Source organism: Ursus americanus, chromosome X (genome assembly GCF_024610735.1).
Source record: "Ursus americanus isolate L20-20 chromosome X, mUrsAme1.1.p, whole genome shotgun sequence".
In the NCBI taxonomy this organism is placed as follows: domain Eukaryota; kingdom Metazoa; phylum Chordata; class Mammalia; order Carnivora; family Ursidae; genus Ursus; species Ursus americanus.
This window is the reverse complement of record NC_142164.1, coordinates 110,818,634-110,832,372: the sequence shown is the minus strand read 5'-3', so window position 1 is coordinate 110,832,372 and position 13,739 is coordinate 110,818,634. Positions and strand designations below refer to the sequence as shown.

The window sequence follows — 13,739 nt, the reverse complement described above, 5'->3', positions numbered from 1 at the left end:
TAATCAGATAGGTGAACAGAATATAACTATACACTGGATCCTGTGTGTATTTTGGTCCAGTTGTTAGAAAACTAGATCCCAAAATTGTAAAGAAAGGAAAATATATATATAAGTACAAAAATAAAATTAAATACAATGAAAGGATAGAATGTAACTGTAACAATGAAAATTTAAAAAGATTTGAACAAAAGAGTTGATAAAATAAGAAATTGGTTGAAAAAGGAAAGAGAAAGAAATTAAAATTGAAAGACTGAACAATCATGGGTGGGGGGAAACCATGATTTCCATATGCTGTATTGCCCTAGCACTGGAGTTTTGCAGTTCTCACTGATCGGTAAACTTGGTCTTGGCCGGATGTTCTTGCTGATCTTCTGGGGGAGGGGCCTGTTGTGTTGATTCTTAAGTGTATTTGCCCAGGTGGAATTGTACCACCCTTGCCAGGGGCCAGGCTATGTAATCTGCTCCTGATTGCCCTATGTGGCTTTTGTTCCCTGAAGGCTTTTCTCATAGCTTTAGTGGATGAGAATGAAAATGGCAGCTTCCCAGTCTCCAGCCCTGGAGCTGAAGGCTTGGGGCCCCACTCCTCAGTGCGGCTTCAGAGAAAAGCAGTCAGTCACTCCTGTCTCCCTGGTCTCCAGCTCCACTCCGTGCTCACCTATCCTGTGACCAAGCATTTCTATCTCAGGCATGCAACCCTGTTTCGAGTCTACTAAACCCTGTAGACTCCTTCAGAGTGGTCCTGTGCCACTCCTCCACGGGGATGAAGGGGGGTCTCGCTGTTTCTGCTGCTTGTTGGGCCCCTGCTCGGTGATCAGTCGCCCAACTGTGCCACAGTTCGTGGTTTATGGCAACCCTGAGCTGAGAGACCATCCCTGGGCTCCCTGATTACAGCTGGCTTCCCGGCTCAGATGCCTGGTAACTCTGCTGCACTCAGGCACCCCTGGTCTTCATGTGACCCCAGGTATCCTGAGACCACGCTGTCCCTGCTTAGCCACCTAAGCGCCTCTCAGGCCAGGAATTCCCTACTGGAACAGACTTCTAAAAGTTCCAATCTTGTGCTCCACTGCTATATCACTTTCCAGTAGCTGGATTATGGAGGGGACCCCTCCCTCCCAGGGGACTGCTCTGCCCTGCAGTTTATCTTCTCATGGACAACAACTTCCTGTGGCCCCAGCAAGAAAAGCATTGTTGCGCTGGAAGTAGTATTGCCTGGGAGGGAGAGATAGGACTCAGACAGGGTCTGGCCAGAAGATGAGAGGCACGAGCCCTGCAGGACAGGTGGGTAGAACAAGGAGTGAATTACCTTTCCTCCGTAATTCCATTTTCTCCCAAATTTCCTGTCTCTTCCACAATTCTCTGTATTAACCCACAAATCTGTTTTCTCTGACACTCCTCTTGTTCTCCCACAATTCTGTTTCATTCCATTATCCTCTGTGCTCTCCCACAATCCATTAGTGCTCTCCCATAATCCACCATGCTCTCTCACAACCCTTTCTGTTTTCCCACAATCCTCCTGCTTCCCCTCCAGGCCTCTGTGCTTTCCCATAATCCTTCATGTTCTCCCACAATTCCTCATGCTTTTCACAGTGCTACCTTTCTCCCCCAATCCTGTGATCACCCACAATCCTCTGTGCTTTCCCACAATTCTCTTCTCTCCCATAGTCCTCCTGTATTCCCACAATTCCTCATGATTTCTCACAGTGCTACCTCTCTCCTATAATCCTCTGTAGTTTCCCACAATCCTCCATGTTCTCCCACAATTCTCCCCCACAATTCCCCATGCTTTCCCACAATGCTGCCTCTCCTCCACAATCAGCCAGTGATTTCCCACAATCCTTCGTGGTTTCCCACAATCTTCTGTCCTCTACCACAATCCTTTAGTGATTTTCCACAAAGTTACCTCTCTTCCATAATCCTGTGTGGTTTCTCACAATACTCCATGTTCTCCCGCAATCCTCTGGGCTTTTCCATAATCCTCTGTACTCTCCCACCATCCCCCACAATGCTACCTCTCTCCCATAATCCTCTGTATTCCCATAATCCTCCAGTTCTCCCACAAATCCCATGCTTTTCAACAGTTTTTGTGCTTTCCTGCAATCCTGTTCTTTCCCACAAGCCTTCAGTCATTCCCCACAATGCTACCTCTCTCCCGTAATCCTCTGTGCTCTCCCACATTCCTCCATATACTCCCACAATTCTCTTCCTTGCCCACAATTCCCCATGTTTTCTCAAAATGCCACCTCTCCCCCACAATCCTTTGTGGTCTCCCATAATCCTCCAGTGATTTCCCACAGTTCTCTATGCTTTCCCACAATCTTCTGTTCTCTCCCACAATCTTCTGTTCTCTCCCACAATCCTTTAGTGATTCCCCACAGTGCTACCTCTTTCCCATAATCCTCTGTGGTCTCTCATATTCCTCCATGTTCCCGCAAAATTCTCCATGCTTTTCCACAATGTTTGCTCTCTCCCACAATCATCTTTGGTTTCCCACAATCTCCTGTGGTCTCCCACAGTCTCCTGTGCTTTCCCACAATCTTCTGTACTCTTCCACAATTCTCCAGTAATTTCCCATAATGCTACCACTCTCCCATAATCCTTTGTGCTTCCGACAATCCTCCAGTCATTTCCCACAATCCTCCATGTTCTCCCACAATTATGTTTTCTCCTGTTATTCTTTGTGTTCTACCACAATGGTGCCTCTCACCCACAATCCTTTTCCTCTCCCACCATTTCTGATACTTTTCTACAATGCTCCCTCACCTTTGCAGTTCTCCAGAGGTTTCTCACAATCCTCTGTGCTTTCCCACATTCCTCTTGCTCCTCCACAGTTCTCTATGCTTTTCCACAATGCTCTCTCTCTTCCTCAGTCCTTTGCAGTTTCTCACACTTTTCTGTGCCTTTCCACAATTTTCCTGCACTCTCACAGTTTTCCATGCTTTCTCAGAATGCTCTCCCCCGCCATAATCCTCCATGTTGTTCCACAATCCTTTTGCTCTCCCACAATTCCTAATGCTTTCCCATAATGCTACTTGTCTACCACAATCCTGTTTTCTCCCATAGTTGTCCATGCTCTCCCACAATCCTGTGCTTTCCACAATGCTTTCTCTTTACTGTAATCCTCTCTGCTCTCCCATAGTCCTCCATGTTTTCCCACAGTCTGGTGCCCTCCCTCATCTTTTGTGTTCTCCTCAAATCCTCTGTGCTCTCCCAAAAACCCTTGTGCTTGCTTTCTGTTTTCTCCCACAATTTTTTCTGCTTTCCCAGAATACTCTGTATTCTCCCACAATCCTTCATTATTTCCCACAAGTCTCTATTTTTCCACAATTTCAGATCTCTCCTACAATTCTCCCTGATGTGTAGGTAAGGGTCTTGGCTATGACAAGTGCCAGGGTGTGGCCATGGATAACTGGTATGTGGCTCTTACAGAAGAGGCATGCCCAGTAGAGGTGTGTGGTCATGAAGAAGTAAAATTGGCATAACCTAGGAAAGAGGGCATGACTCATAGTGTGAGGGCATGGCTAGAAGGTGAGGAGTGGTCTTGCAGGAGGGGTATGGGTAGGAGGATGGGCACTTCAGGAGCAGGTGAATTCTCTGTCTCTCTCCCACAAAATACCTTGTTTTTCCCACAATTCCTGTGTCTCCCACAATTCTCGTTTTCGCTCATATGTTGTAGTCTCCCACCACCATCCTCTATGCTCTCCCCGGTCCTTCATGTCTCTCATGACTCTGTTTTCTCCCAGTCTTCCATGTTCTCCCACAATCATTCCATCTAGAGGTCTCCCCCACAATTCTATTTTCTTCCAGAATTCTCTGTTCTCTCCCAAAATGCTTCATTCTTGCCCACAACTGTCTGTCTCTCCCAGAATTATCTCCCATAATTTCATGTTCCCTATAATTATCTGTGGGTCTTAGGTAGGGGGCATGGCAATAGTGCAGCAAAGAGTGGCTGTGAATGGAGAGCAAGGTGCCATGGAACCACCTGGGGGAGTGGTCATAATGGGAAAGGTGGGTTGGCAGCTGGGTGGGGGGCATGGTAGTCATGAAGGAACAAAGGTGGCAAAGCAGAAGAGGCAGGGCAGGCACGAAGGGTGAATTTTCAGTCTCTCCCAAAGTACCTTGTTTTCCCCACAGTTCTCTCTCCCAAAATTTCTTGCCTCTCACATATTTCTGTTTTCACTGACAATTCTCTGTTATCTGTATTTTCTGTTTTAATTGTATGTTTCCCAAGGTTCTTTGTGGTGCCCTGGTAGTGGGCATGTCTATTTAGACGTGCAGGGGGCATGGCTCTGGCAGTAGCTGTGTGGTCACCACATTGATCAGAGGGCTTAACTTGTGGCAATAAGAAGGAAAAGGACATGGCCTAGATGGGAATGTTAGGTGCTTTCCTAGGCTGTGGTGGCCAAGGTGGAGCACACGGGTTGACCAGGAAAAGGTGGAGTGTGGCAGGGAGAAGGGATGAGTAGTGGCTCAGATAAGAAAAGTTCAGTCAGCCAGAGTAGAAGGGTATGGCTCAAGATGGATGGGAATAGCCATGAAGGAGCAGAAGAATAGCCAAGGGAATATCCCAAGCACTGGGACTGAGCTCAGGTGCCAAGACCAAGGTGAAGGGGCCAGTTCTCAGTCTTTTCTATAATACCTTATGTATTAATGAGGGTTCTTCAGAGAAACTGAATAAACACACACACACACACAGGATATATATATATTTACACACACACACAGATTGATGTTAAGAATTGGCTCAAATGATAATGGAGTTGTTAAGTCCAAAATCTGCAGTAAGCTTGCAGGCTGGGACTCAGGGTAGAGTTGAGTTGAGTCCAAACAGTTGGTTGGCAGAATTCTTCCAGAGGAGGTCGGGTCTTTGTTCTATTAAAGCTTTCAAATGATTGGATGGGGCTCACCCACAATATGGAGAACAATCTGGTTTACTCAAAGTCCACCAATTCAAATGTTAAATCAAATCCCCCCCCAAAAAAAACCACCTTAATAGTAGCATCTTGAATAATGATGACAGAATATCTAAACATTATGGCCCAACCAAGTTGACATATAAAATTATCCATTACACCTTGTCTCGCCAAATTGTTTGTCTCTCCCACGATCCTCTGTTATTGCTCAAAATCTTTCATTCTCCCCAGAGTTTCTTGCCCTGGAAGGAAAAACAACTCATTGCTTCTATCATCAAGAAAGCCTTGCTATGATAAAAAAAAAAAAAAAGTCATCTAACTGAACACTGTGTTTAATGACTTACCAGATTTACATTCCAGTTCAAGCTTCTTATCTCAGCATGGACCAGTAACTAGCAGTTCCTGGACTGGTACTTGAGGAGCACCGCCATTTTTCATTTCTAGTCTACTTCCTGGTATATAAATGAGCAGTTATGGAAGTATTCAATAAGCAGGAACTGAAGAGATGAAGGAATCAATGAACCTTAAACATCACTTATTCACCAATATTTACAGAGCCCCTACCAGTGTGCCAGTACTGTGTTAAGTGCTGGGAATACAAAGTTGAACAATCTGGTCAAAGTCCCTGTTCTTAGGGAATTTACATTGTAGTAAACAACCAACCAACAGATAGTCCAATATACAAACCAGAAAATACATAAGTGGTGAGACACCCCGTGGAGGAAAATGAAAGGGACAATGTAATAAGAGATAGAGGGGTGGGGCTGCTACTTAAAAGTGTGTTTTGTGGACCATCAGGTTTGCATCTCCTGAGAGATTACAAAATGCAGAATCTCAGGTCCCACTCCAGAATCACTGAGTCAGAGTATGCATTATAACGATCTCCAGGTGCTCCCTGTGTTCAGTGCAAATGGAGAGGCTCTGGATACAATTTCAGATATGGTTGTCAGGAAAGACAGCTCTAAAGAGACAACATTTTAGCTGAGAACTGAATGATGAGAAAAACCTGATCATGTAAATGTAGGCAACAAGTGGTCCAAACAATGGGAACAGCAAGGGAAATGTTCCAAGATAGGAATGAACAGGGGAGACTAGTGTGGGTGGGACAGATTGAGAGAGGATCACTTGAACTCTTCTGCTGAATATTTATCAAAAGCCCTATAATGAGAATTGTTGACTTGCTGTAACTACACAAAAGTTCTACATGCAGAGACCTCTATTTCTGCAAAGCGGAGCTACCAGATAGGTTTTTGCACGAAGCCATGCATCCATCCTTCGCCCATGACAGACATTGTTAATCAGTCACAGAACTTTTTCCTTCTGAGCCTAGACAAAGATACAAAGCTCAGCACAGTTATTCAGGCAGCCACCACAGATAGCTCATAGTCGGCATGTGAGTTGAAACCCATTTGCCATCCTAGGGAAAGATTATGAAAATGCTACCCTGGAGGGCCTATGTGCTTGGATGAACAGAAAAGTTTTGGTGGTTCATAGAATCGATTTAATGCACTGTGTTTTGTGATTGTGTCAACAGCTTACAGAGAGGGGACCTGCGTTTAACTCCTCACGACACTTATTTCCCACTTAGCTCACCACATCATCTATATGAGAAAACAGGATTTTTCTCAGGACAGAAATTCAAGAAAAACTGTGTTTCTAAAACAAAACAACACTAAACTAAAACTAAAAGATTGATTTTTATCTTAAGAACACTAGAAGACCTTAAAACGATTGCTATTTCCTCTTTTCTAATGCTGTTGAAAAGCTTAGGGGCATGGGGCGCCTGGGTGGCACAGCGGTTGAGCGTCTGCCTTCGGCTCAGGGCGTGATCTCAGCATTGTGGGATCGAGCCCCACATCAGGCTCCTCCGCTGTGAGCCTGCTTCTTCCTCTCCCACTCCCCCTGCTTGTGTTCCCTCTCTCGCTGGCTGTCTCTATCTCTGTCAAATAAATAAATAAAATCTTTAAAAAAAAAAAAGAAAAGAAAAAAGAAAAGCTTAGGGGCAAATCTTTGTCCCAACTTAAACAACTGTTCTGGATCTGGTGGCCTGCATACTTAAATGCTGATCTTAGCACTGACTGCTGTATTCTCCTTACATTAAGTTCCCCTTTCCTTGGCTCCTTCAGCTATTGGTTGTATTCAGTAATGTCAATATTTTTGTAAGCTGCCTCAAATTGTTTGTGGAAGAAGGTGAGGTAGAACTCACTATAAACATCAGCTCAGTAAATTACTCAGGCTGTATTTGGACCGATTTCTGTGAGTCCATTTTTCAGGCAAAAATGACTGACAGTTGAAACATTTTATAAATGAGGCAGGGTTCTCAGGGTCAGAATGAGCTTAATACCAGTGTTCTGTTAAACTTGTTCTTTTCTCTGTGTTCTTTGTAGAGCAACATTTTGAATATTCCCACTATCTTCAAGCCAGAAATGGAATGGAGGGTGGGAAGAAAAGAGAAAGTAACTAAATATGCTATCACAAAATCTGTATTGTTGGCATATGAAAAAATAAACATAGCAAATCTTACTGCTGGGAGCAAAGAAATGTTATCTTTCTACACATGTGAAAAGGCTAAGAGAATATATAGTGTAAAGAAGTATACTAAGTCCTATAAAGGTGACTTCTTATGTTTGGTACCGAAACATATTCCTACTAATCAAATCAAGAAGACCTGTGCTTACCAAATCCTTTTCCACCTATCAGCCCCTTGCCACACCTTCTCTAACTTTCTCATCATTTCTTGTCACAAACAAACCCAAGTTGGGACAACTTCAGACTGTAAGCTCCTGGAGGCTTATCTTCTTTCTTAGGGGAGCATGTACTCAAAAAATAGGATTTGAATGAATGAATCAGAGATTTCTGCACAGAGGTAGAAAAGCTGGTTATAACCTTCTCCTGTGGACCCAGAGTTTTAAGTGGAGAGAGGAATGCTAGCAGAGTGATCTTAGGGCACCCACAGGGCTTGCAACCAGAGTTTCAGTCTCAGTGTGGTCGTGTCTCCACAGGCCCTAGACAGCCAGAGCTCACTGGATGCCTAAGCAAGGTCCTCTGGAGGAGCTATCAGGAAATACAAGAGTTCTGTTTACCCCACTCATCTGTGTAGCACTTAAGGTTGGCTGAGGGACAGGATCATTGGTCCATAGTTCTGGTTTAGAGGATGTGAAAACTGGCTGGAAGAAGCAATTCCAAATTCAAGTTCATATGTGAAAACTGCCTCCAAGAAACTCGGGTAAAGTGGACATGAAATTAACAGGAAGGAACACGGTTGTGTGACTCGTCCAATATTTGCATTTCCTTACTGAGCGACCTGCTCTCAGTACATTCAGTCTTGATGTTTAGAAATGGGAGAAACCTAAGCCAAGTCATTCTCTAGACGAGGCTCTTAAGCCTGCGGTCTGATTTCACCCGACAAAATGTCGCCAGCGCTCAGTTCCCAGACCCGGGAGGGTTTCTCTAGAGACAAGGGCGCCGCCCACGCGACCTCGTGTCCCTGTGGCCAAGTCCCGCCTGGTAGGAGGGAACGCTAGGGGTTTGGCCCTGCAGGAGGAGCCAGGCCACAGCAGAGCACAGGGGCGTAACCAAGGTGGAGGGCGGGGCCCAGGCGGAGCTCAGGGGCGTGGCCCGGGCGAGTGGGCGTGGCTGTGACGGGAGGGGAGCGGCCCGGCCGCGGACGCCCGACAGCTTGGCCTTGGAGGGGCGTAGCCGAGGCCACACGTAAGGACGTAAGGGGGCGTGGCCCCGGCCTCACGGGGAGAGGCTTAGAGGGGGCGTGGCCTGGGCTGTGGGGCGTGAAGACGGGGCGTGGCTATGATGGCTAAGCGCACTTGCCACGGGTCTCGGGGCTAGAGCTAGCCGCCGAGGTTTGTTCTCTGGAGAAACGCTAAGGTAAGGGCCGGTGGCCAACTGGAGTGAGGGCCACAGCGGGGGCAGGCCGACTCAGGAGGGGCTGGGACCCTCCTCACACACCCTTGCCCTGCCACGCCAGGTCTCAGAGCCCGGACAGCTGTTGGTCCTGCGAGTATTGCTGGGGTCCCGGTACGGCTTTGTCTTTTCCCCCCTGCATCCCCCTTCTAATATGGGAGTCACCAACCAGATGGCAGCACCTCCTTTAGGGTTATTGCACTTGCCGGGAAACAGCTGTCTGAGGGAATTGGGAGAGGGGCGTGAGGGCAGTTCCTTAGGAAGGAGTGTTGCCAAGGGGTGGTTGGATGTGAATTAACTCAAAAAGTCCAGTCTCCTGTGAAGTAGCTGTAGACAGGGGTAAGGGCTACAAAATCTGAGATTGCAGTTACGGAAACCGAGGCGCAGCAAGCTGGGACTAACTTGGGTCTGGACTGTATTTCCCACCCCCCCCATCCGCCACCCGCTCCTATACCAGGGTCTGTGGACGGAGTCGGAGCCACCTCCAAGGCAGGGGATCAGCATCACAGCTGTGTCACGTGGACAGTTCTGAACCTCCTCCATTCTGCAATTACTTCTGGCCTTTTTGTTTTGTGCCCCGTCCCAGAACTGAAGGAGAACCGCTCAAGTACAAACGTTTTTGATAGTTACGAGTCTTTGTGGCATTGTTAAATGCTACTACCTTAAGGCTGGTGGCAATCCCTTAATACTAATGTAAGTGCCCTCCCCTCCCCTGTATTTTCCCTGGGAAAGTTTGAGAAATACAAGAAGTTAATGTGCACATCTTAATTTGGTTAGAACTTGTTCTCTCCCAGCCACTGAAAACTAACTTGCTTTCTGCTTCTTCTTCACCCTTTACTGCTAATCTGGCCATCTCCTCTCTGTTATTAAAAACCTTGCTGGAATAAGGAGAGGAGTAGGCAGATTTCTCTCATGAGGGAAGCTGCTCCAGACCCTACCCCTTATCTGCCCCTGCACATCCCTCAGAGTGGTCACTGTTCATGGATATGTTGGAAATGGAAAACCTTTCAGTTATCAGGCCTTTCTCAGATAATTTTTATGTCAGAACCAGGACTGAAATTCACGGAAAGGCCAAGATCAGCAAGGGCACCATTCTCTGGGCCTGTACACACCTTTCCTGTTCTCCCTGGAGCCAGTCAAAAGGTTGTGACCACTCACAGTTGGGACTCAAATAAAGACTGAGTGAGTTGTGAGTGAATGAGTGAACTTGAATATTTTGGAAATCTGATGGGAGGAGGAAAATTCATTTAATCTCATTGGCAGCACTGGGGCACTTGGTTGCAGCACACAAAACAGTTACTAGAAATGTATTTTGAAACCTCTGGCAACCCCAGATTGTGATCATGATTTTGGGGGAAGAAGTAGGTGAGAGGAAGAAGCTCAGCTTTCTCAGTGGGACAAGACAGCATAACCCCTGATTTACATTTCAGGGTTTTTCAAAAGACTGGCTTCTTTGAACTCAGGAGGTGAGAAAACTGAAGGGTCAGTCTGATGAGAATCAAGGAATCTTTTTCAATGTAATTGTAACTTTTAGTTAGAGTACTTTTTTTTCTGTCTATTTTGTATATGTATAAATGGCTTAATCAGGCAGAGTTCAAACTACAGTTGACCCCTGAACAACACAGGGATTAGGGGTGCCGACCCCCTGCCCAGTTGAAACTCTACCTATAACTTGATTCCCTAAAAACATAACTACTAATAGCCTACTGTTGGTCAAAAACCTTACCAATAGGGGCGCCTGGGTGGCACAGCGGTTAAGCGTTTGCCTTCGGCTCAGGGCGTGATCCCGGAGTCCTGGGATCGAGCCCCACATCAGGCTCCTCCGCTATGAGCCTGCTTCTTCCTCTCCCACTCCCCCTGCTTGTGTTCCCTCTCTCGCTGGCTGTCTCTCTCTGTCAAATAAATAAATAAAATCTTTAAAAAAAAAAAAAAAAAACCTTACCAATAACATAGTCAATTAACACCTATTTTATATGTTATACGTATGGTATACTATATTCTTACAATAAAGTAAGGGAGAGTAAAGAAAATATGATTAGGAAAATCAGAGGGAAGAGAAAATATATTTATTCATTGGGGAAAAAAAACCCCACATATAAATGGAGCTGTGTTGTTCAAGGGTCAGCATTACCTGTCATTTAATGAATACATAATTTATGAATGATTCTTTAAAGGCTTTTAGAATTTTTTCTTTTTTCACACATTTCTAAGTCTGCAAAACAGTGGATAAAGGACATGTTAGGGGGCGCCTGGGTGGCGCAGTCGTTAAGCATCTGCCTTTGGCTCAGGGCGTGATCCTGGCGTTCCCGGATCGAGCCCCACGTCAGGCTCCTCTGCTGGGAGCCTGCTTCTTCCTCTCCCACTCCCCCTGCTTGTGTTCCCTCTCTCGCTGGCTGTCTCTCTCTGTCTAATAAGTAAATAAATAAATCTTAAAAAAAATAAATAAAGGACATGTTAGTAAAAGCCGAGGACATACATAAATAATTAGTGATAGCAAAGGCATATAGTACAAAAAACGTAGCACTCATGGGGCCCATCCAGGCTACAACTCCATCTTAAAAGACAAACTTGAGTAAGGACAGATTTTCTGTGAAATCTGGTAAGGTATGCTAGTAGTTTATTGTTATGTATAACGTATGGTAAACATTATTTGTGGTTTTATAAGCTTAGATTTTATGAGATCCATAGGTAAATTTAAATGACCACCTATCAATAAATTATAATTTTAATGTAACAGAGTGGATTGGCTTTGGGCTTTAGCATAAATAATCTCATGGATTGCTACAAGTATTGTAGCCTAGAATTAGCTAAATTGAGTTTCTGTTTATTTGGATTTTCCTGGAACCTTCCTCACTGCTGACATTCCATGCTCTGTTCCTTCCTTGATTGTCTTTGACTGCTCTTTCTGTCTCCTGGCCTCCTTACTCCCATTTTGTCAGGCTCCCTCTATACACATGTTACTCCTGGGGGAAGGGGCGGGGATTTTCCTTCTCTTTCTAGCCTTGTGACTTCTCCTGATCACCAGAGCTGTCCTGCCAACTCTCTTCTAGACTTTTCCTCTCACTGTCCCCTTGGACCTCAAACCCATAGGATTAGCAGGAAGACTGTCCTCTTTCCCTTCCCACTGGCTCCTTTTGCCAGCTTGTTTCTCTCTTCAGGCATTCATCCTCATTCTACCACCAGCGTGATCCAGCCATAACATCATGGGGCCTTCTTCACCTTCTTCCCTTCTCTCTTCTCCAGTTGAGTGCCAAATCCTATGTTTTTTACCAAAATGGCAATCTCTTGAATACAAAGAACTTTGGTCCATCGCTACTGTCACTGTCTGGTTCAGTGCTTCATATTGTCTCACTTGGATTACTGGAATTTCATTTCAAACTCATATTCCCAAATCTGAACTACTGATGTCCCACCTAAAACCTGTTCTGTACACTGTGGTCCTCATCTCAGTTCTTGGCAACTCCACCCTTCCGGTTGTTTAGGCCAAGAATCATCTAGCCATCCTTGACTCCTTTCTCTCACATCTTATGGGCAGTCTCTCCAAGATATAGCCAACGCCCAACCCGTTTTCACCATCTCCGCTATGACATCTTTTGTTCCAAGCCCCCAGATTATCCTGAATGATCTCCCTGCTGCTTTCTTGCTTCCTATTCCAGTTGATTTCCAGTAGGTCAGCCTGAATGATCTTTTAAAAATACACATCAGATGGTGTCCCTCCTATTCTTCCAAAACTCCATTGTGTCCTGATTTCGCTTAGAGCAGTGGTTTCCAATCAGAGGTGATTCCCCTTTTCCAATGCACATCTGCGGCATCTGGAGACATTTTTGGTTGTCACAGTTGGAGGGAGGGTGCCACTGGCAACTAATGGGTAGAGGCCAGGGATGCTGCTAAACCTCCTACATCATATAGGACACACCGCAAAGAGTTTTCTGGTCAAATGTCAATCATGTCAAGGTTGAGAAACCCTGAGTAGGAGGAAAAAACCTTTACAGTGGCCTAGAAATCTACAGGATCTGGCATCCATGACCTCTCCACCTTCTCTCCTACTACCCTCCTCCTAGTGCACTCTGTTCCTGCCATGCCGGCCTCCTTCCTATCCCCTTGTATGTGCCAGACGCGCTCCCACTTTAGGGTCTTTGCACAGGCAATTCCCTCCTGGAGTACCCTTCCTCCTGATAGCCCTGTTACTAATTCCTTCATTTCCTTCAACCTTTTGCTCAAATCTCACCTTCTCAATAAGGCCTCCTTTGAGCAACTTATTTTAAATGCAACGCTCCTTTCCCCGTGACAATCCAACTTCACCTTATCCTGCTCTACTTTTCACTGAATATATTTTAATTGTCTGTACAACTGACTTATGTATTACACTGCTGTTTATTGTCTGTCTCCCCCTACTAGAATGTAAGTTCCACAAGGGTAGGGACTTTGTTTTAGCCCCGCAATGATCCTAGAACAGTGTGTGGCATTTAATAGACATTTGGTTGATGTCCTGATGAATAAAAAGATAAAAGAGTGGTGGATTGAATGAAGGATGGTTGAAGGAATCTCCTTGTCACTGACCTTCCCGGCTCCACTCTGCCCACTCCGTTCCATCCTGTGCTGTGCACATGGGGTCATCAGAAACCACCCTGTATATATGGAACAAGACCTGAGGGTCTTCCAGTCTCTTGGAAATTGATATTCTTCAAGTTAATCTCAAATCCCCATCTGGTCCTACCTTCCATTGCATCCCCTGGGCATCTGCATGGTCAGCGCCTTAACAAATATTCATAACAGACTTGGGATGATGGGAAGCTCAGATACACTTGGCTTTGTTACAAAACAGGGTTTTTTTTTTTTTTGTCTAAACACACAAAAAGTTATCTTCAGAGTCTGTGTCCACTGCTGTGAGGTCAGCATCATTCTTAGACA

The 13,739-nt window shown here is 45.5% G+C and overlaps 1 protein-coding gene and 1 long non-coding RNA gene across 5 annotated transcripts in view; one reads left to right on the top strand and one right to left on the bottom strand.

Moving 5' to 3' along the window:
* Positions 1-13,739, top strand: part of CA5B (carbonic anhydrase 5B) — a 93,731-nt gene that overhangs the window by 29,453 nt on the left and 50,539 nt on the right. Inside the window, exon 1 of one of the 4 annotated variants that reach the window (XM_045805080.2) lies at positions 8,706-8,792. The exons of the other annotated variants lie outside the window; for them this stretch is intronic. The gene's annotated coding sequence lies outside the window, so the exon portion shown is untranslated. Of the gene's footprint in view, positions 1-8,705; positions 8,793-13,739 lie in introns of those variants that run through there. 4 annotated transcript variants of the gene reach the window in all.
* Positions 4,689-5,359, bottom strand: LOC148107005 (uncharacterized). The gene is made up of 2 exons (XR_015723291.1): positions 5,255-5,359; positions 4,689-5,152 (listed from the first exon to the last, which is right to left on the bottom strand). It is a non-coding gene; the product is annotated as an uncharacterized LOC148107005 (long non-coding RNA).